The sequence below is a fragment of the Hemicordylus capensis genome, chromosome 8 (assembly GCF_027244095.1).
Source record: "Hemicordylus capensis ecotype Gifberg chromosome 8, rHemCap1.1.pri, whole genome shotgun sequence".
In the NCBI taxonomy this organism is placed as follows: domain Eukaryota; kingdom Metazoa; phylum Chordata; class Lepidosauria; order Squamata; family Cordylidae; genus Hemicordylus; species Hemicordylus capensis.
Genome location: NC_069664.1, coordinates 14,941,423 through 14,962,312, shown reverse-complemented (window position 1 = coordinate 14,962,312; position 20,890 = coordinate 14,941,423). Strand labels below are relative to the sequence as shown.

The following is a 20,890-nucleotide window of genomic DNA, read 5'->3' as shown; positions in this document are numbered from 1 at the left end:
CTTGGCCAGAGGTTTGGGTGGAGGTAAGAGTCCCAGGAGGGATATGAACCTTGGACAGCTCCAAGGTAGAGGAACATCAAGAATAAGGTCAGGGGTCAGGACCTTGGACAGCTCACAGTGGGAAAGGCTGAGCTGGATAGTTACACCAAAGCAGGACAGTTGTTCTAGCAAGTTTTTGGAGTTGAATGTAGATTGCTGGATAGGTAGGGTAGTTTGGCTCTGTTCTTCCCCTGGAGAACGTGCATGTCCTTTCAACATGCCCCTTCCCCCACAAAAAAAGAGGGAGCCCAATCTTTTACAGGCAGGACCCATAGTTCAGTGAGCATGTGCTTAGTGTTAGTCATTCCAGAGCGCATGTGCTTTCCGTGCAGTCAATTTCAGGTTCAACTCTCCCACACCCCCAACAAAATCCTATATTGGAATAAGATGGTAAGGTTTTCAGGGCAGAAGACAGGTTTGTGTCCAATGCAAGTTTCACTTTAGAAATGAAACTCCCAGGGTATCCCACCTCATAAGAACATAAGAACAGCCCTGCTGGTTTGGGCCCAAGGCCCATCCAGTCCAGCATCCTGTTTCACACAATGGCCCACCAGATGCTTCTGGGAAGCCCACAGGCAAGAAGTGAGGGCACACCCTCTCTCCTGCTGTTGCTCCCCTGCAGCTGATATTCAGAGGTCTCTTACCTCTGAGGCTAGAGGTAGCCTATAGACACCAGACTAGTAGCCATTGCTAGACCTGTCCTTCATGAATTTGTCTCTTTTAAAGCCATCCAAGCTGGTGGCCATCACAACATCCCGTACCAGAGAATTCCGTAGATGGATTATGTGCTGTGTCAAAGGTACTTCACTTTGTTGGTCCTAAAATTCCTGGCCTTCAGTTTCATGGGATAACCCCTGGTTCTAGTGTTGTGTGTGAGAGAGAGCAAATTTATCTCTGTCCACTTTCTTTACTCCATGCATAATGTTATAAACCTCTATCATGTCTCCCTTTAGTCGCCTCTTTTCCAAACTAAAAAGCCCCAGATGCTGTAACTTTGCCTCATAAGGAAGATGCTCTAGGCATCTTCATTTTGGTTGCCCTCTTCTGCACCGTTTCCAGTTCTATAATGTCCTTCTTAAGATATGCTGACCATAACTGAACACAGTATTCCAAATGTGGCTGCAACACAGATTTGTATAAGGGCATTATAATTTTAGCATTTTTATTTTCAATCCCCTTGCTAATGATCCCTACCATAAAATTTGCCTTTTTGTCACAGCTGCTGCACCCTGAGTCGACACTTTCAACAAGCTGTCCACTATGACCCCAAGATCTCTCTCATGGTCAGTCACTGACAGCTCAGACCTAATCCGTGTATATGTAAAGCTGGGAGTTTTTGCTCCAATATGTATCACTTTACACTTGCTTACTTTTATTTATGTTAAGAAGGTAACATCACTTGGATCCCTTGGGAACCTGCTCAAGGAGAAACCAACTGGTCTCTTCCACAACTCTCCTCAGTTGCATCCTCCTTGGATGGATTTTAAAGAGGACCCCTCCCTGTGGCATTGCATTAATTCAGGTGACCCAAAGGAAACACCTCTTTGCCCATGGGGCTGGGTTGGTTCCCACCATGCACTTAATCTCCTGCTGCATTCCTTCACCCGGATCACATCTGCCAGCCGCATGTTGGACACCATCATTGAGCAAGGACTGAGTTTATTGTAGCTTGATTTCTCTGTTAAAACAATACCATGAAACAAATGCATTTGGAAATCTGGGATGTGTTTGTACATCAGATTTATTGCTCTGGTGACTTCCAGAGGGATATGCCCTTTCATTCCCTTTCTTAATGGAAGAGATCAGATTGCAGAGTTGAAAGGGATCCGCGGCCCTGATTTATTTGAAGGCCAGTGCTGGGGAAATGCCGCTTTCTCTCTTCCTGGCTTGGACCTTTCAGATTGTCCCAGTCTGAATGCAAATGAAGCAATCCTCCTCTGCGTTCATATTGTTCAGTAATTCATGGGATCACGGTGTCTTTTCGTAGGTATAGCCGTACCCTTCGTCGTTTCACTTATGAAAAAATAAGATCACATTTGTAAGATTCTTGTTCTCATACCAAGGCCTCCCTCCCACAGGCACATACTCTGCTGAAGGCCCCACTCCATTTGTAATATCCATGTATACCTTATAGCTATTTCTGAAAGTGCTGGAAAGGTTATTATTCTTATGGACGCACAACCAGAGCACCTGCAGGTGAGAGGGAGGTATCAGCAGACTCACTGGCGCTCTTTGGAGCAGACTTGTGGTCCAAAGTCCAGTCCTCTGCAGACCTGGGGGGCCTCCAAATGCTCAAAAGGTTGTAAGGGTGGAAGCTGCTGTCTGCTTGACAGCTTCTCTCATCCTGCCCATCCTCACCAGTCACCACCTCGGCTGTGCCTGCTCCGCCTGCCCACTCAATTGCGGTGGGGGGGGCGTGGAGGGCCAGGTGCGGCTGGCCCTGCTCTGCCTCTGAAAGGCCTTTAGATCCAGGCTTCCAAATTACCTAGGTGCACCTCTGAGCAGACCTGAGGCAACCCACAGATATGCTGGTTTCACAAATATCTGGAGGGAAAAACCTAAGGGGTGTGGGGGGGGACCCCCCACCTTCATAGTAAGCCATTGGGCAGAATGCTGCCTGCAGGCTTTTCTTATAGACCTCCAAGTAAACAGAGGAGAGCTGGTCTTGTGGTAGCAAGCATGACTTGTCCCCTTAGCTAAGCAGGGTCTGCCCTGGTTGCAAATGAATGAGAGACTAGAAGTGTGAGCACTGTCAGAGATTCCCCTCAGGGGATGGAGCCGCTCTGGGAAGAGCAGAAGGTTCCAAGTTCCCTCCCTGGCAGTATCTCCAAGATAGGGCTGAGAGAGATTCCTGCCTGCAACCTTGGATAAGCCACTGCCAATCTGTGAAGACAATACTGAGCTAGATGGACCAATGGTCTGACTCAGTATAAATATGTTCCTAAACAGGTATGGAGACATAATTCTTAAAACGAAAACAAGCATTCCAGGAAAAGCCTCCGCTATTCCTTGGGGGGGTGGGAATCAGCTCCCCAGTGGCTGTGATCCTACCAGCACATAACCTGCCGTCTGGCTGGCTACTTCAGCATGCAGGAGTGGTCCAAGTTATTCCAGCGCCTGAGGCAACCTAGAAAATGCTGCCTTGCCCCATTCCCCTGGTGGAGCTAGGCCCCTTGAAAAAAGGCCCCATGGCCCCCTGGTGTGCTGCCATGGAGCAGGGAGGGGAGCATATGTCCGTGGGCAGCCAGAGTCCAGAGACTCCCCGGGGCACCCAGCCATCCAGTGAAGGAACAGGGAGGGGAGTAAGTGACAGGTGGTGCAGCCACGCCCCCTGTGTCCATGTGCTGATCTTTAAAATTTATTTTTATTTTGTATTTATTTTATTGTTACATTTATATACCGCCTTTCGTTAAAAACAATCCCAAGGCAGTTTACAAAAGTTAAAAAAAACATTCAATAAAAATGACAATAAAAATATTAAGCCAAAAATATAAAACCAATCTAATTTAAAATCTATAAAATACAAACATAAAAACTATACGTGAGTAAAACACATAGAAGCAGCAATAAAAACAATCATGTAAAGGCCTGGATAAAAAGACAAGACCAAGCTTTCTAAAAACTGTGATGGAGTCAGAGGAGCAAATGGCCACTGGGATTGCATTCCAAAGTCTGGGGGCAGCAACAGAGAAGGCCCTGTCCCGAGTGCACAACAGCCGAGCCTCCCTCATTGTTGGCACCCGGAGCAGAGCCCCCTCAGATGACCTTGTCAAGAGGGCAGCAACCCTTGGGAGCAGGCGGTGCCTCAAGTACCCTGGGCCCAAACCATTAATGACTTTAAAGGTCAAAGCCAGCACCTTGAACTGAACCTGGAAACAAACTGGCAGCCAGTGCAACTCTTTCAGAATGGGTGTGATGTGCTCCCACCGGGCAGCTCCAGATAAAACCCTCGCTGCCATGTTTTGCACTAGCTGCAGTTTCTGGATATTCTTCAAGGGCAGCCCCACGTAGAGCGCATTACAGTAATCCAGCCGTGACGTGACTAAGGCATGGGTAACTGTGGCCAGATCTGCCTTCTCGAGAAAGGGACGCAGCTGGAGCACTAGCCGAAGCCGTGCAAAGGCACCCCTGGCCACCGCCTCCACCTGAGCTTTCAAAAGCAGAGCAGGTCCAGCAGTACCCCCAAGCTGCATACTGATGCTGGTCACAAGGGCCGTGACCGGAGCTGTAAGCCAGAAGGGATGTCTGTCACTCTCCAAACTGGTAGGTGGGCTGGTGAGGGGTACAAGGGCAGCAAGGACTGTGACCATGCAAGCTTTCAAGGGGGGGTGGAGCGGGAGGATGCCAGCGGCTTCCTCTTCTCTCCTCATGCTTCTTAAAAGCTTTGCAAAGAGTGTGAGCAGCAGGGACAGATTAACGCATAGGAAACTTAGGCACTTGCCTCCGGTGGCAAATTTTAAGGGGCGGCAAATTTGAGGGTGGTATGCACAGCTGCAGGACGTGCGAACCAGCTCAAGATTGAGCTGGTTCACACTCAAGCAAAGCAGGGAGTTAAATCTTCTTTTTCTACTTTTAAAAACTGTTGCTGTGTGGTGGGATAGCAGCGGTGCAGTGGGGATGGCAGCAAGTGCTCTTCTCATGGGCCCATCTGCCTCCCAAATGACTGTTTGGGCTGTTTGGGCCCATCTTGGGCTTCTGCGCATGCATGTGCATGCGCAGAGAGTCCCGAAATAGGATGAAAAAGGTCCGACCTGTCATTTGGGAGGCAGGCAGGCCCATGGGATGAGCTTTCACCGCTGTCTTCACCGCCATCCCACTGTGCATGTGCAGAGGCCCCAAATGGGCTGAAAATGGCCCAGCCTGTCATTTGAGAGGCAAGCGGGCCTGTGGGAGGAACTCTCGCCACTGCCTCCGCCGCCATCCCCCACCATGCTGAAGCCATCCTGCTGCACAATGGCAGTTTTAAAAGGTAGGAAACGGTTATGTAACCTCCTTTAAATAGAGAGACAGAGAAGTGTGGCAAATCCTTGGTTGTTTACAGGAGGCGAAAAGCTTAATCCACCCCTGCTGAGAAGAGGCAATCCTTGCAAAGCTGGCAAGGGTCAGATGATATCAGTCCCAAAGAGTTACTCCAATGGCAATGGTGGAGGGCATCCTCCCCTGCCCCCTGCTGGTACCCCAGCAATCTGCCATCTGAGGCGACTGCCTCGCCTTGCCTCACAAAAGGGCCGCCCTTGCCTGCATGGTGAGGCCTCCCATCCGAGAGATCTTTCTGCAGCGCTGAATGGCTGAGCGCAGGCAGATTGGTGGCATGCTTCCAGTTCATCTTGGCTTGAGAGTCAGCGACACTCTGGGGTTTGCTGAGCCCTTGGGGTCCTGGCAGAAGCCCTCCCGGATGAGCCCAGTGTTTAGAGAGGGAAGGGGAAGGCAGAGGACTTGGGAGTTTGCTGTGGGGAATTTGCCCAGAGGCTTTTCCTTCACTTAATCTTCCAGACGCCAGCCCAATGGACAGCTGCCAGGATGCCAGGTCATCTTGTCAGTAAATAAAGGAGCAATGTTTCCAGCTCCAGATCCCGTTTGTAAAAGGAAAATGATTAATGGCACTAAGAAACCACAATTCATCCAGGGAAAGAAAGTAGATTTGCTCCCAAAAAAAACCCACAAAAAACCAACACGCATGAGAATTGGTACTCACATTGGCTTCTGGGGGTGGGCAAAGGGAAAATAATGGCAAACAGAACCCATCTGTGCAGAGAGGGAGAAGTATTGCCGAACAAAAGAGTACTGGGGAGAAACATTCATAGGAAGCAGGAATGGGGAAATTCTAGAAGGTAAGGTGAGGAGGATAGAAATGTGGAAACTCTTGGAAATAGAAATTGCTATTGTCAGGGTCGAATTGTCTCTAGCCAACCAGCTGTACACCCAGCAATGTTTTCAAGGGCAGATCCAGAACAATAGAATTTTAGAGCTCGAAGGGCTCTCGGAGACCCCTGCTCAGTGCAGGAAAGCAACTTAGCACATGCAGAGGTGCTCCTATGTCATTTTGGAGCCTGGACTAAAGGCCTTTGGATGCTCCCCCTCCCCTGAAAATTAAGCATCATCATGCTTGGCCGGGCGACCACACCATCCAGGACAGACTAAAGAGGATGGGGGGGGCAGGGGCTGTGGAGGCCCTGGACTTCAGCCTCAAACTCTAGGGGTAAGAGCACATCTGAGCACATGTCTCAGTGGATGCTGTGGGGTGCATCTGGTTGGCATCCGAGGAAGTGTCACAGTGCAAGGAGGATCCTCTCTGTCTTCACAAAATGGCTGCTCTCTTGCGACAGGAAGTAAGCAGCCTTGCGTGAGTCTTGCACCAGCCCCACTAGTTTGGGGGCAACAAAAGCCCACCACAGACTGAACCACCCCACACAGTGTGGGCCTGAAGCACCAAAACAAGCACATCCATAAGTCCCAGATTCGTGGCTTTGATGTGTCTTAAGACAGAAGTTGTCACATTGGGGTCCCCAGATGTTGTTGGACAACCACTCCCATCTTCCTTAGTCCCTTTGGTCAAACCCCTGTCTGAAGAGATTGTCTTTGGCAATCTGAAATTCAGCTGTGAAATGCAGTTGAATTCCAGACTGAAGCTGAATCCAAATAGGACAGAGGCTGGGGTATAGCTATAAATGAGCAGATGGGTTCGAAGAACCCAGCTCCCCAGCTCCAGAGGGGCCTCCAGCTCCACTCCTCCCTATTTTCTTCATTATCTCCCTCACTCCAAGGGGCCAGAGGGGAGAGGGGTGAACATGGGCCCCCTCTTCTCTAGCTATGCCCCTGGACAGAGGTACTCATTATTGGATCCACAATGCAGGAGATGGAAGAGATCATCATCTACCTGCTCTTGATGGGGTCACACTCTGCCAGAAGGAACAGGTGGGCAGTTTGGGAGTGCTTCTGGATTGAATTCTTTCTCTGATACCTCAGGTTAGGAATATAAGAAGCTGCCGTATACCGAGTCAGACCATTGGTCCACCTAGCTCAGTATTGTCTGCACAGACTGGCAGCGACTTCTCCAAGGTTGCAGGCAGGAGACAGAAGACTATCTCAGCTGTAGGCTGGAGATGCCAAGGAGGGAATTTAGAACTTCAGATGCTCTTCCCAGAGCGCCTCCATCCCCCAAGGGGAAGATCTTACAGTGCTCACACTTCTAGTCTCCCATTCATATGCAACCAGGGCAGACCCTGCTTAGCTAAGGAGACGTCATGCTTGCTACTACAAGACCAGCTCTCCTCTCACCACAAGACCAGATCTCCTTTCAGATAGATAGATAGATAGATAGATAGATAGATAGATAGATAGATAGATAGATGTGACAACACAGCAGTGCCTGATAGAGAGGGAAATCAGAACTACTGCATTTCATATCATTTTAACTAAAGAAAGTACAAAGACTGGATCAACACGTATCCTAAGAAAGCAGCTGAGTGAAGATCTCAGTGTCTGTCACTAATATTAACCAAGGGGAATATCATGTCAAAGATTTTACCACATTTTTCAGTGCTAGCTAATTAGATGCCTGCAAAATGTTACGTATCACGGGCAGGAAATTAAATATTAGTATAAGTGAGCATTGCAATAACATTTAAAAGCAAACCAACCAGAGAAATATTTCTCTGGAGAACTAGGGCAGGGCAGTGGATGAGATACTGACCAGAGAGTCCAAATCCCCACTCAGCTCACTGAGTGATCTCAAACCAGTCACTATCTCCCAGCCTAACTCGCTGGATTGTTCTGGTGGTACCCATCAGGTTGAGTGCTGTGAATTCTCGGAGGCAAGATGGAATACAGATGCGATTTTTAAAATTATTATTTTTTAAATATACTGCCCTTCCAAAAATGGCTCAGGACAGTTAAATCATTTCGGACCATGTTTTCTTAATTTTATCGAAACGTGCAGCAGCAGGTCTGGTGCCGACGTTGCCTGAAGCCAGTCTCATATTCGGCTGGCCACACCCCTGATGCCAGCATTGGGGGCAGAGCCAGAGCTGGCTCCCTTGAGCACTTCATCTGCCCCTCCCCATCATTGTGGGGACAGATTCAAACTGCTAGTTAGGCAGCGAGGGGGGGAAATAGCTTATTTCCTTTGCTGGAGAACCTCGTTTAAAAGCTGTCCCTATGGCAGTGGGGAGGCAGGAGGGGTGTGCAAGGGAGACACCCCCTCCCACATCAAGGGTGAGAGCAGCACCAGTTGCTTTGTGCACCCCCTCCACTCCACCACCAACGCTCCTGTCACCACAGGGATGGGTTTTTAACTTCAGGCTTTCCAGCGAGAGAGGAAGGAGTTCCCTTCTTGCTGCCCATGCTGCTGAACCTGAAGTTTAATACTCATCCCCACTGTGGTGGGGAAGGGCGGTGGGGCACCCAGGAGTGATCGGCAGGTGAGGAGATACCTGGGTGGTCAGGAGCAGGTGGGATGCCTGCACTCACTGCCCCATCATAGAGGTGCCTCCTGAGGCTGCCGCATCACCCTGCCTCATTAAGAAGCCGCCCTGGGGACATACTGTAGTTACCTGGATCCAAGACTAGGTTGGTTGGTTGGTTGGTTGGTTTCAATTATTTGAAAATAGAAATTGGGGGGTTGTCTTTTGTTCAGAGCAGGGGCGCACCTAGGTCATTCTGGCGCCCGGACCGCCCCTGCCGCACAGCCCCCTGAAACCTACTTTTGGGGCCTCCAGCCGTGCTGAACCTCCAGGTGTTTGGGGTTTTTAAAAAAAAAATTCAACTGTCGTGCAGCCAAGGTGTGACTGCTGGCGGGGTGAGCCAAGCAGTCCTCCCCTCCCCGCCCGTGGGAGTTGATCTCTCTCTCAACTGCACAGGCGCACCTTACAGTTAGCAAGAGCCGCTGGCCTGAACGGACAGGCCCAACACTCACTCTGGAGGTGCTGGGGGTGGGAGAACTGCTTGGCTCACTTCCTGGCAGCCCCTCCTCAACCATGTGGTGGCAGAAATTAAAATAAACGGAGGTTCAGCAAGGCAGGGCAGGCATGGGGTGGCTGCAGGAGACCCCTCCCCAGCCATTTGGAGGCCCCCCAGAACTTGGAGGCCACGGACCAGGACTCCAAGGTCCGGGGGTTAGATTGCCTCTGATTCAGAGTCTTGTTCCGTTTGGGTAATAGATATATAAACTGTTTTTAACCTCTGTTTTTAAGGGGATCATCTTAAATTCAGAGTCATCTTCTATTCATTTTCAGAGTCATCGTCTATTCATCTTAAATTCAGAGTTCTCTTCAATCTTTTTTTATTTATTATATGTGTAAACCGTCTTGGAAACTTTTGTTGAAAAGCGGTATATAAATATTTGTTGTTGTTATTGGGGTAAATCTTTTAAGAAGCTGCCTTATACTGAGTCAGACTATTGGTCCACTTAGCTCACTATTGTCTGATTGGCAGTGGCTCTCCAAGGTTTCAGACAGGAGTCTCGCCCAGCCCTACACGTTCTTACAGTTTTAACACCATGCCAGTCAGGCAGGCAGTTTTATTGTGACCAGCCCTACCTGGAGATCTTGAACCTGGGACCTTCTGCATGCAAGGCAGATGCTCTGCCACTCAGCTATGGACCCATCATAGATGCTGGGCCTCCCTTCTACCAAGAGAAGGTGTTTTCCTGGCAACCTCTTCCCTGCTTCCATTATCCCAGTCCATTATTCCGGGGGCAACCATATGTCAGTGGGAGAAAATGAATTTCACCTGGGATTGGGCCAGAGTTAAGATGGCTGTCACCTGCACTTGGCTGCATGAAGCCAACAATTCACTCTTGCTCTGGTTTCAGAGCTGTATAATTCTCCTTGTCAGACTGTTGAGTGGGGAGCTGAGAGAAAGCAGGGGCTGATTAGTTTGGAAATGCATAAAAAGAGTTTTCCAGCATGATTCCTGACTTTAATCCAAGCAGCTGTGTTCTCTCTGCTTTGGCATCTGAAGCCCTTGTGTAATTTCTGGGCTCAGGGAAGGCCAGTGGTATGGATTTATTGCAGCCTAAGGGATAAAAACGACGAGGGGCTCTGCTCTCTGGCCACTGCAAGGTTCAGTGTGCAGCTCAAGGCAAAGGGACAAAGATGTCAGAGGCAACGAGGAACGCAAACGGGGGGCTGAGATGAGGAGCCAAGTCACCGCTGAAGGGGCATGCCTGCAACTTGCTAAACAAGACAAACATCCTTTAAGTAAGATGTCAAAGGAAAGCCCTGGGGCCTAGGCTGGCCTGTCTGTGAGGGATGAAGGAATGTACACCAAGGTGCCAAGGTCAGAGGTCAACAGGTCTGTGTGATCGATCTCCCCCCTCCCCAACTCTCCCCATTTGTCAGGGATAGTCCCTCCTTTCTGGTACCGGTCTCTGCTAAATCACTCTGCATTTTCTCTCTGTTTTTGCCTTTGGAATGTGCTGCTAAAGGTCTGTTAGTGAGCTGTTAGGGTTGTCTGTCTTCACATCTCACCTGCCTTTCCTGAGCCCCTAGGAGAGAAAGGTTATGTCCCCCCCCAACACATGTGAGATTGGGACTGGAAGCAACCAAGTTCTTTTTCGGCAGCACTGACCTTTCCCCCTCAGAAGGGGAAACCCTTCTCTCCGACACACCTGCGCACGCTTGGCACGGGTGCGTACAATGCGCGCGCATGCACGCAACAGGCGCACCCCCATGCCCAGCTCCTGACAAAAACATTGCATCCTAGACTCATGCCAGCCCCAACACTGATAACGGTTTGGGCCTGGGATACCCGAGGGACCGCCTGTTCCAAAGGGTTGCTGCCCGCTTGACGAGGTCATCTGAGGGGACTCTGCTCCGGGTGCCGACAATGAGGGAGGTTTGGTTGTCGTGCACGCGGGACAGGGCCTTCTCTGTTGCTGCCCCCAGACTCTGGAATGCTCTCCTGGTAGCTATTTGGTCCTCGGTCTCCATCACAGCTTTTAGAAAGAGTGTAAAATCTTGGCTTTTTGTCCAGGCTTTTATTTGATTGTCTCTGCTGCTGCACTTTGTCCTCTGCATTGCTTTTATGCTTTTGTTTTAAATTTTTAATCAGATTTGTTTTATATTTTTAGCTTACTATTGTAATTGTGTCTTTTTTACAATCTTGTTTTTAAATTTTTGCTCTAAACCGCCTTGGGATTGTTTTAATGAAAGGTGGTATATACATTTAACAAGAAAGAAAGAAAGAAAGAAAGAAAGAAAGAAAGAAAGAAAGAAAGAAAAGGAAGTTGTACAAGCAGCAACACGGCTGCAGTATGTGACAATAGAGAAATCTTGCTTGCTCAACTGTCCATTCCAACTGCCTGTAAACAGCAGGGCTCCCTTACATGTCCTCAGCAGTCCTGAGGTGCAGAGTTATGTTTCCACCATGCTACACAACACGTAAGCTAATGTCAGGGAGAAGGTTCTAGCCTAGCACTTCCCCTGAGATGTTAACTTTCTGTGCACAGGGATTATTATTATTTTTAAATGTAGAAACATTCAGTTGTGCAGACTGTATTGGGGTGGGGGTTGGCAGCAGGGGGTGAATTTGGGTGGGAAATCTCATTTCAACCCGTAGAGGGTCTCAGACCCAAAGCAGGATGACAATTGGTCAAGAGGGCGGGACTAGAACCAATAGGTTGAAATCCCAAGGAAGCAGATCCAGGATAGACAACAGGAGGAATTTCCTAACGCCAATTGCTGTTTGACAGTAAGACAGTCAGGTGGACTCTCCTCGGCTGGAGATTTTCAGACAGAGGCTGGGGGTTGGACTAGAAGACATCCAAGTTCCCTTCCAGCTCTACAACTCTAAGATTCTAAGATAGTTCCTGTGGCCTATTTTTGTGAGGCAGCCAGAGGTGCAGATGCCATCCTCTCCACTAGTCGTTAATCCTTCTCCTCCTCTTGCTGCTGCCACCACCATCATTATGCTCCCCGCTGTTCAGGGCAAATGGGCGGGTGCCATACATCCTCTTTTGCTGGCCATATCCCATCCCCTCATTCGCCATTCCCAGCAACTCCTGGCAGGCTCTTCGAGTGGCGAGTGAGGGGATGGGACACATCCCCTCTTGCTGGCACAAGAGAAGACACATGGCATGCCCCTGCTCACTCCCAAAACAGTGGCAGCAGTGAGAGGAGGCAGGAGGCAGCAATGGCAACAGTGAGAGGAAGCATGAAAGAAGAAGGAGGCAGCAGTGGCAGCAGTGAGAGGAAGAAGGAGGCAGCAGTGGCAGCAGTGAGAGGAGGCAGGAGGCAGCGGTGGCAACAGTGCGAGGGGGAAGAAGAGAGGTGGCAGAAGTGGCAGCAGTAAGTGGAGGCAGGAGGCAGCAGGCAAGGCAAGGCATGGGGTGGCATGGAAGGGCTTGCGCCAGCCCCCACAAACAAGCAGCAAGGGGTAGTGATGGGGGTGGGGGCACAGGCCACCATAGGTTTGCTACACCCCGATCCAGACATAGGTTTATTGTCTTACTGCAAACTAAGTTTACATGATAACATCTTACCTACTAATTATTTGGTTTAATTGATTCTATTCTATGCTGTGCTTTATTTATTTATTTATTTATTTATTTATTTGATTGATTGATTGATTGATTTCTATACCTCCTTTCCAAAAATGGCTTACCTTTTTTATTGTTTTAAATTTTATTTTACCTTTGCTGTTCTGAGTCACCCAAGCAATATTGTATTTGAGGGTCGGGATATAAATAGTTTAAATAAATAAATAATAAATTTATTATTATTGTTGTTGTTGTTGTTGTTGTTGTTGTTATATACTGCTTTTCAATGAATGTTCTCAAAGCAGCGAATATAGAAAAAAGAAAAAAAGAAAAAGATGGTTCCCTGTCCCCAAAGGGCTCACAGTCTAAAAAGAAACATAAAGGCAGATACCAGCAACAGCCACGGGAGGGATGCTGTGCTGGGGATGGAGAGGGCCACTTGCCCTTGTTAAACATAAGAGAATCACCACTTTAAAAGATGCCTCTTCTCTCAGTTAGCAGGGGTAATTTTTACAGCATTTGCAACAGTAAACAAGAAACCTTACATTCAAGCCTTGCATTGATGTTATACTCAACACCTTTACCAGCAGAATGAAAGAAGGGCCCTTTCTCTTTATCACCATCACGGACTGCCTCTGGTAGGCAGCAGCTCAAAGCAAACGGTTCATGCCGTGATTGCAGCAGAGAGTAAATAGGTACATAGAACACATGTAAGCAGTTTCCTCTTTTCCACTTCAGGCCTGTCAGAGGGTGATTAATGACTCACAGCCAGAGGACTGCCTTGATTGCCAAGTGCTGTATTGTTAAAGCTGACATTTAATGAGCCTGGACATACTTGAACACAATTCGGCACCATCACTGGCAAATAAAGTTTGATAGACTTAATTTGCTAAGGTTGGTTTTCTCCTTCCCTGTCCCACTTCCTTCACAAAATGGTGTCCACAAAGCATCCGGGGAGAAGGGTTCAGACTCACCATCTTGTTGGGCAGAATATGGTCCTCCTGCAGGGTTTCAGCCATTTTGAAGAGGGAATTGTGCAGAATTTGGTCAGGGGGCTTCCTGTCTCCTTCTTAGGTGTCTGTCTATATATCTCTGAGACAAAGCTGACAGCAAAAGCACTTGATTTGCACTCTGCAAGGATTCATTACCCAGGACAAAATGCTCCATTTACATTGACTTTAAACACAGCCAAGAAATATGGTAAACACCTGACATGGATCTTCATTTCAGATCTAGGAATGACCAAGGATGGTAAGGGTAGTGAGGAAGACGGTGAATCTTTTACTTAGAATTACTGTGTGGAAGATCATGGGGCTATCCTGAATCCCCTTTCCATTTTCCCAAAATTTGCTGCAGCAGTATCTGTATGTTTAGGATGGGAGCAAAAGTTGTCCAAGAGCTGGGAATTTCTGGGAAATTAATAGAGATGGCAAAATCACTGACCAGCAGATTCGGCCAGATCCCGTATTGACATTGTTAGGTATTTTTTTCGGGAGAATTAGAGACACTGGAATCTGAGGATTTACTGTCCTTTATGTTGATTCAGCTAGATTAATCACAGCCAAAGATCAGAAAGAGGGAGAGTTATCTCTAGAGGACTGATACAATAAACTCTGGTATATTGCAACAGGAGCCACCTAACGGCACAGCGGGGAAATAACTTGCCTAGGGAGCAAGAGGTTGCTGGTTTGAATGCCCGCTGGTATGTTTCCCAGACTATGGGAAACACCGATATCAGGCAACAGCGGTATAGGAAAGATGCTGAAAGGCATCATCTCATACTGCGCAGGAGATGGCAATGTTAAACCCTTCCTGTACTCTACCAAAGAAAACCACATGGCTCTGTGGTCTCTACGAGTCGACACCAACTCAACGGCACAACTTTACTTTACTTTAAAGTGTGCTGTCGAGTTGGTGTCAACTCCTGGTGACCACACTTCACTTTATATTGCAACAGCTGAAAAATTGACTTATTCTTTAAAGATTCAAAAAAGTGTAATTCCATCCCAATCTTTTATTATGATTTGGCAGGATCTATTATTATTTCTGAACCATGAAAATTATGGTAAGGAGGGGATAACCCAATGCATTCAAGTTTGGGAAGATGTATTTGTTTCAGAATGATCAAGAATGGCATTGTAAAGTGTTATATGTGTAATGCATTGTAATAGTAGGTTGGGTCCTCTTTTTCATTTTCTTTTTAATGATGGCTTTTATAAATGTATTGTGATGGTATCTGGTGATTTTATTTTATTTTATTTAAGGATGGGAGCAGAAGACAAGTTATGCCTCCATGTAATCATGAAATTGCTCTTGCTTCTGATGCACTGCCTCCTTATGCTGCTCTTCCTAAGACGTTTTCCTCCATCTGTCTTAAACCCAGATCTATTATTATTATTATTGTTGTTGTTGTTGTTGTTGTTATTACATTTATATCCCGCTCTTCCTCCAAAGAGCCCAGAGCGGTGTACTACATACTTGAGTTTCTCTTTCACAACAACCCTGTGAAGTAGGTTAGGCTGAGAGAGAAGTGACTGGCCCAGAATTACCCGGCAAGTATCATGGCTGAATGGGGATTTGAACTCGGGTCTCCCCCGTCCTAGTCCAGCACTCTAACCACTACACCACACTGGCTCACTAGAACCACTACCACCACCCCAAATCTGGGGGTGAGGCAGACAGTTCAGGGAATTAGGACCTGTCAGCCCATGTAGAGGTCCATCCTTGCCATCAGAGCTAATGCTTAGAAAACCAGGCAAGGCCCCTTTGAACAACACAGCCTTACCTAACAAAATGGCAGCAGCTATAGAAACCTGCAGTCAGTTCTAAGCATCCACTGGAGCGACATTCATCTCATGCTGCTGGGCCCTGCTTGATCAGAGCTATCCAAGGTCCTGACCCCTTTTCCTTGGAACTGTCTGGATTCTGCATCCCTCCTGGATTCTTCTCCAGAGGAGGCCCTGGCTCAGTCTGGAACAGGATTCCATCGTCCAGGTTGCTGCCAGCTGCACAAATGTATACTGCACACATGGCTTCAGAGGGAAAGTGCAAATGTGCCCCAGCTTACTGACAATCTGGAAATGTCTCTGGTTGGCTAGAGGCCCGGAGGCAGGGCCTCAATTCCCAAGACTTCAGAAGAGGCCCAAAGAAATGGGAATCCTAACTAAACATGATATTCAATTTTAATCTTAATTAAACATTGAAGCTATTCCCAGGATTGGTAGAAAGTGGGCCAAGGGAGCCCAGCCTGCTTTCTACAGGTCGTGGGAACCCCTGGGCTCACAGGTGAGCCTGGTGCTCCCAAGGTGGCTAGCCTGCCTAATTCCCCCTCCCCTTAAGTGAGGTTAATGGAGCGAGAGCCATGCCAGGCCTCACAGAGGCCATTTGCGCATGTGCGGAGGCCAGTTTCTATCCCAGCCCAATTTGGGGGTAGTTTTGAGTGATTCGTCCTACATATGTAGGCACTCTGAGAGACAACACAAACCAGACATATGCCCAGATATGTAACTACATTCACAAAGGGGAACCATTGCCATCTGTGTTTGGCTCGGAGGGACAGAAGATAGTGGTTTTGTATGTTTACAAGAAGTGTGTGCCCAGCTGACAGGAAACCAAAAAAGAAAAAGAAAAGTGACCGTTGTGGAAGGCTGGTTTGTAGAATGCCTTCAACCAGCTACCAGATCTGCGATGATTGCCTTTAAGTCACAGTGTGTCCTTTCTGCTGAAATGTGGAGAACTGAGATGTTGAAGTCTCTGGATCCTCATTACTGTTGGCTTTGAAATGTTCTTTTTTTCTTTTAGGTGAGCAATTCACATCCTCAGTGAGTTGTGCAGTCACCGCTGAGGTAGGGTGGGGAGTCACCACTGAACTCTCCTGGAGCAAAATATACAACTATTGTAGGTTCTGTGAGCTGAAAAAGTTGGGGAGCATCCAATGTAACCAGTGGGATTACTTGGGAGTAAGAAGTCTTACTCATGAATACAAATTTCATGACCTGGTATGAGGGTTAAGTTTGTGTGTGTGTGTGTGTGTGCACGCCCACGCACACATGCCTGCATGTGTGCACATGTGTGTGCACGCACAAACATAGATGAACCCTGTGAATAATAATTTGGCAATTGTGATGATCATCCCAGTTTCAAAGGCTCAGGCAGAACTATATATCAGCTGAGCAGCTAATCTAGAAATGTCAGCCTTGAGAAATGTCTCCTTCCTAAACTGGATCCAGGAGGCTAGCCTGATTTTGCAGCCGATCTGTGGTGTTGGAAGCTGGCACAGAAAGGAAACACCTGGGTGGTTTATTTGTTTTTAAAACAAAGTGTTGTCACACAGAATAAGCATGGGTGAGGTCCCAAAAGGATGAAAGGAGAAATCATGTTTCCACATTCAATTTCTAACTTGCTACCTTAATATATTAACTGCCAGGCCTGATCCTGCCTCCCAAGGGCAACCATCAAAGGCAAGCAGAGCTGCATAGGCTTTGTGCCTTCTTGGCTGTGGGACGTTAGCAGAGGATAGTTCCTTGCTACCCTCACCCTGGCAGCCAGGTTCCGTGTAATAAGTTACAGGAAGCATCAACCAATGCATAACATGCATAACAGAAACCCGTGATGTGATCTGCTGCGGAAGCTGACTCTCTAGCACCTTCCACCTCTGGGATCTGTACATGCAATTGCTCCTTCTGCCTCCAACCAGGAAAGGAACCAGCAGCAGCTCGACCCATCCCAAGGAGCCGGGGGGGGGGCGGGACGAGGCGGAGCTTTCTCTATTTCCAGAAGCCCGATGTTTCTCCCATCCCGTCCCACCTCCACATTAACGAGATCTGCCTTGTCTGGAAGCTGGCTATTCATCAGGTAGAGCCTGGCCTGTAGGTAGAGCGCTACCTGATGAATGGCCATTCAAATTGCATTTTTCTCAGTGCTGGGAGAGCCCTTTAAGAGAGAATGACTCTTAAGAGCTCTGTGGGAGAGAGGTGCACGAATCGATTCGGCACGGCCCACTGAATCATTTCGGCAAGGCAGGGAGCAGTACCTTTAATCATGCGTAAAGCAGGTCCTTCCCTGCTCCTCCGCCGTCCCACCACTTTTCCAGGTGCGGCGCTATGCCGCTCAAAAATCCATGTGCAGCTGCAGGGCTTCATCCAATCTTGTGCGGCGACCATGTGTGCCCTGCCGCCACACGCAGGCTGCTGGTTGAAGCCCTGCGTCCATGTGCAGAATGCTGAGCATCACAGTGCCGCACCCGGAAAACGACTCATGCTTAAAGGTACCGCTACCCACCCTGCCGAAACATTCCATCTCGGCTCGTGCGTCCTGGTACATCATGATAAGCCCCATCTCGGCTCGTGCGTAAGGCGCCATCTTGGCTCGTGCGTAAGGCTCATCTCGGCTCGCACGTCTTGGTATGTCATGGTAAGTCCCTTACCTCACCCGGAAAACTACTCATGCTTAAAGGTACCGCTCCCCACCATTCCAAAGCATTCATGCACATCCCTACTCTTTGGGGAAAGTTCTGGGAAGGGCTACACTTCCCAGCATTCTGTGCACATCTTCCAAGATGATGCAGGAGCACTGTTCTAACGGAGCGCATGTACCGTGTGGATCTTTAAATTCCCACTGAGCCATAATTCGATTGATCATGTGAATCGGCCCTACATTTTGAAGGGAAGGGACAAGTTCAACAAGTCTGAGCAAATCACAATACGTAGTCACTGGTGCCACACACGGAAAACAAAGCCTTTGTAACCGTTCCGCCGACTCCCTAATAAATCAGAAGATTGTTGCTTACATATTCAGAATTCCAAATAGATCTTCAGACCGTTCACAGGGAAAACCTGAGGGGAAGGAATCTACCCGTTAACAACCATTCTTTAACCATCCTAACGATATGATTACATGGTTAAAGTGTATTAAGGGATAACTATCCACATTAATTATGTTGAGTAAGAGAAGAAAAAAGGATTAATCTGATTTCTTCTGATGCTACATACACAAGATTATACCCTTGAACTCTATGGGTGTGTTCAAACATGCCTTAAAAATGGGAATTAGTGGTTTTATTTGGGGGGGGGGGGAGAGCGCTTTTTGCTCCTACATGGTGAGCCCAAGAAGGTGAGCATGAGCCCTTCTTGTTTTTAAAGTACTGAATGTAAATGTATCCAATTATATGAATCTCCTTCTCCCCCGCCCCCATTTTTGTAAGGATCCATCACTTCTGAAAAACTGCAGGAATGCTCTAGGGATGGGGGTTCATCACATCACACAGGCAAGCGAATCAGTGCTGTGCACTGCCAGCTTCTGCAGCCAACTGGCAGAACTGACTGGTTTTAACTGGGCTCGCTTGATCCTGGCAGGGCACATCAGGATTAAAGATTAGGCATCAGGGCGCAGGTGCACCTCTCATTTAGGATCCAGCTCCTGCAGCGCTGGGAAGTTTACTCGCCTCTCTCATTGCTCGAACAAAGAGGGAGGCAAGCGTCCCAGCGCCTTGCAAGCTGGATACCAAATGAGAGGCGTGTGTGCACCCTGATTAGGCATCAGGGTGCACATGCACCTGTCATTTAGTATCCAGCTCCTTGGCAGAAGAGGAGTGTGGATAACAGGGGGAATGCCTCTCGCCCCCCAGTCCTGCACCCTGCCTCCCTGTCCCTGGATCCTGAACAATCATCCAACAACACTATGGTGTATGCATTTTCAGAGCAACTTGTCCATTGAGATGATGTACATCTGTATCCACCCTATGTTTGTTCACCCAGCACAACTAACCTCTCCCTAGAAGTCACAATCACGATGCAGAATCCCTGCTTAACCTACCAAGCCTGCACTGGCAGACATACTGCACAGCAGTGTGTCAGCCTAGTAACCCTGAATGCCTGCAAGTTATGCAACAATTGTGCACATGATGTTACACAAAAGTAAGCACATTCTTTCCAACAGGCTTACTCTCATAACATCCTTTGTGTAACTTGTGCATATTCATTTTATTTTATTTTATTTTATTTTATTATTTTTACATTTATATCCCACTCTTCCTCCATAGAGCCCAGAGTGGTGTACATGGTTATGTTACTTTAAGTAAGTACCTCCAGTGACTGTTGCTGGTGTCTATCTCATGTTTCTTTTTAGATTGTGAGCCCTTTGGGGACAGAAAGCCATCTTATTTATTTATTATTTCTCTGTGTAAACCGCCTTGAGCCATTTTTGGAGGGGCGGTATAGAAATCAAATCAAATCAAATCAATAAATAAATACTCCTCACAACAACCCTGCGAAGTAGGTTAGGCTGAGAGAGAAGTGACTGGCCCAGAGTCACCCAGCTAGTATCATGGCTGAATGGGAATTTGAACTCGGGTCTCCTTGGTCTTTGTCCAACACTCTAACACACCACACACCAGTGTGTCCACACCACACTGGCAATGTTACTGGGCTTAAGTGCCAGTGTGCAGAGTGTCAGTCCATGAAAGGATAGTAGAACTCACAGCAATGGTCTTAATTGCAAGAACAAAAGCCAGTGTGGTGTAGTGGTTAAAGTGCTGGACTAGGATCGGGGAGACCCGAGTTCAAATCCCCTTTCAGCCATGATACTTGCTGGGTGACTCTGGGCCAGTCACTTCTCTCTCAGCCTAACCTACTTCACAGGGTTGTTGTGAGGAGAAACTTAAGTATGTTGTACACCGCTCTGGGCTCCTTGGAGGAAGAGCGGGATACAAAATGTAAAAAATAAGTAAATAAAATAATCATGGCCAAAAGGAGGTAGAATTACCTGGTGTTGACTGTGCACACTACATGAAGCACAGGCCAGCTGAGTTCTTGGGAGCACTCCACTGGAAACTTAATTCCTTTCCCACTCCCTTCTCTCCGATTGGATCCCACGTCCACCCCTTCCTCCTTCTCACCGTCCAACAACATGTCTGTGAGCCACTCCCTTAGATCAGGTTATTCTCCAGCTCTAATCCCCACTGTCATTTCATCAGGTTTCGCCTGAAGCTTCTCCTGTGGCTCCTAATCCCTTCTGTCAGCATTATCTCTTTGATCAGAGTGTTCTGGGGAGTAGGGCCTCTCCCCACCCAGGACACCTGCAGGCTTTTAAGCTCCCTCGGCAGCATTCTCTCTTTCACTGACTTGCTGTTGGCTCGGATTGAAAGCCTCCCACCCGGGCAACCTCTCCTGTACGGTCCTCTCTGCTGGCAGCCAGCCACCATCGGAGGTGGAAGGTCAACCTCTGCAGTCGCCTGAAACCCAAGGGCTGGTGGAGCCAAAGAGAGCCTTACTGCTCTAAGCCAACACTGTGAAATCAATGTGGAACACCAGGGGAGCACATGTGGCTTTCATTAGAAAGGATCTTTGATGCTAAGACAGAGGCATAACGATGGTC

At 48.0% G+C, this 20,890-nt stretch overlaps 1 long non-coding RNA gene across 1 annotated transcript; it reads right to left on the bottom strand.

The window, feature by feature from the left end:
* Positions 1 to 1,833: 1,833 nt before the first annotated feature.
* Positions 1,834 to 20,500, bottom strand: LOC128333975 (uncharacterized). The gene is made up of 4 exons (XR_008311142.1): positions 20,279 to 20,500; positions 18,306 to 18,351; positions 13,492 to 13,620; positions 1,834 to 2,052 (listed from the first exon to the last, which is right to left on the bottom strand). It is a non-coding gene; the product is annotated as an uncharacterized LOC128333975 (long non-coding RNA).
* Positions 20,501 to 20,890: the final 390 nt, after the last annotated feature.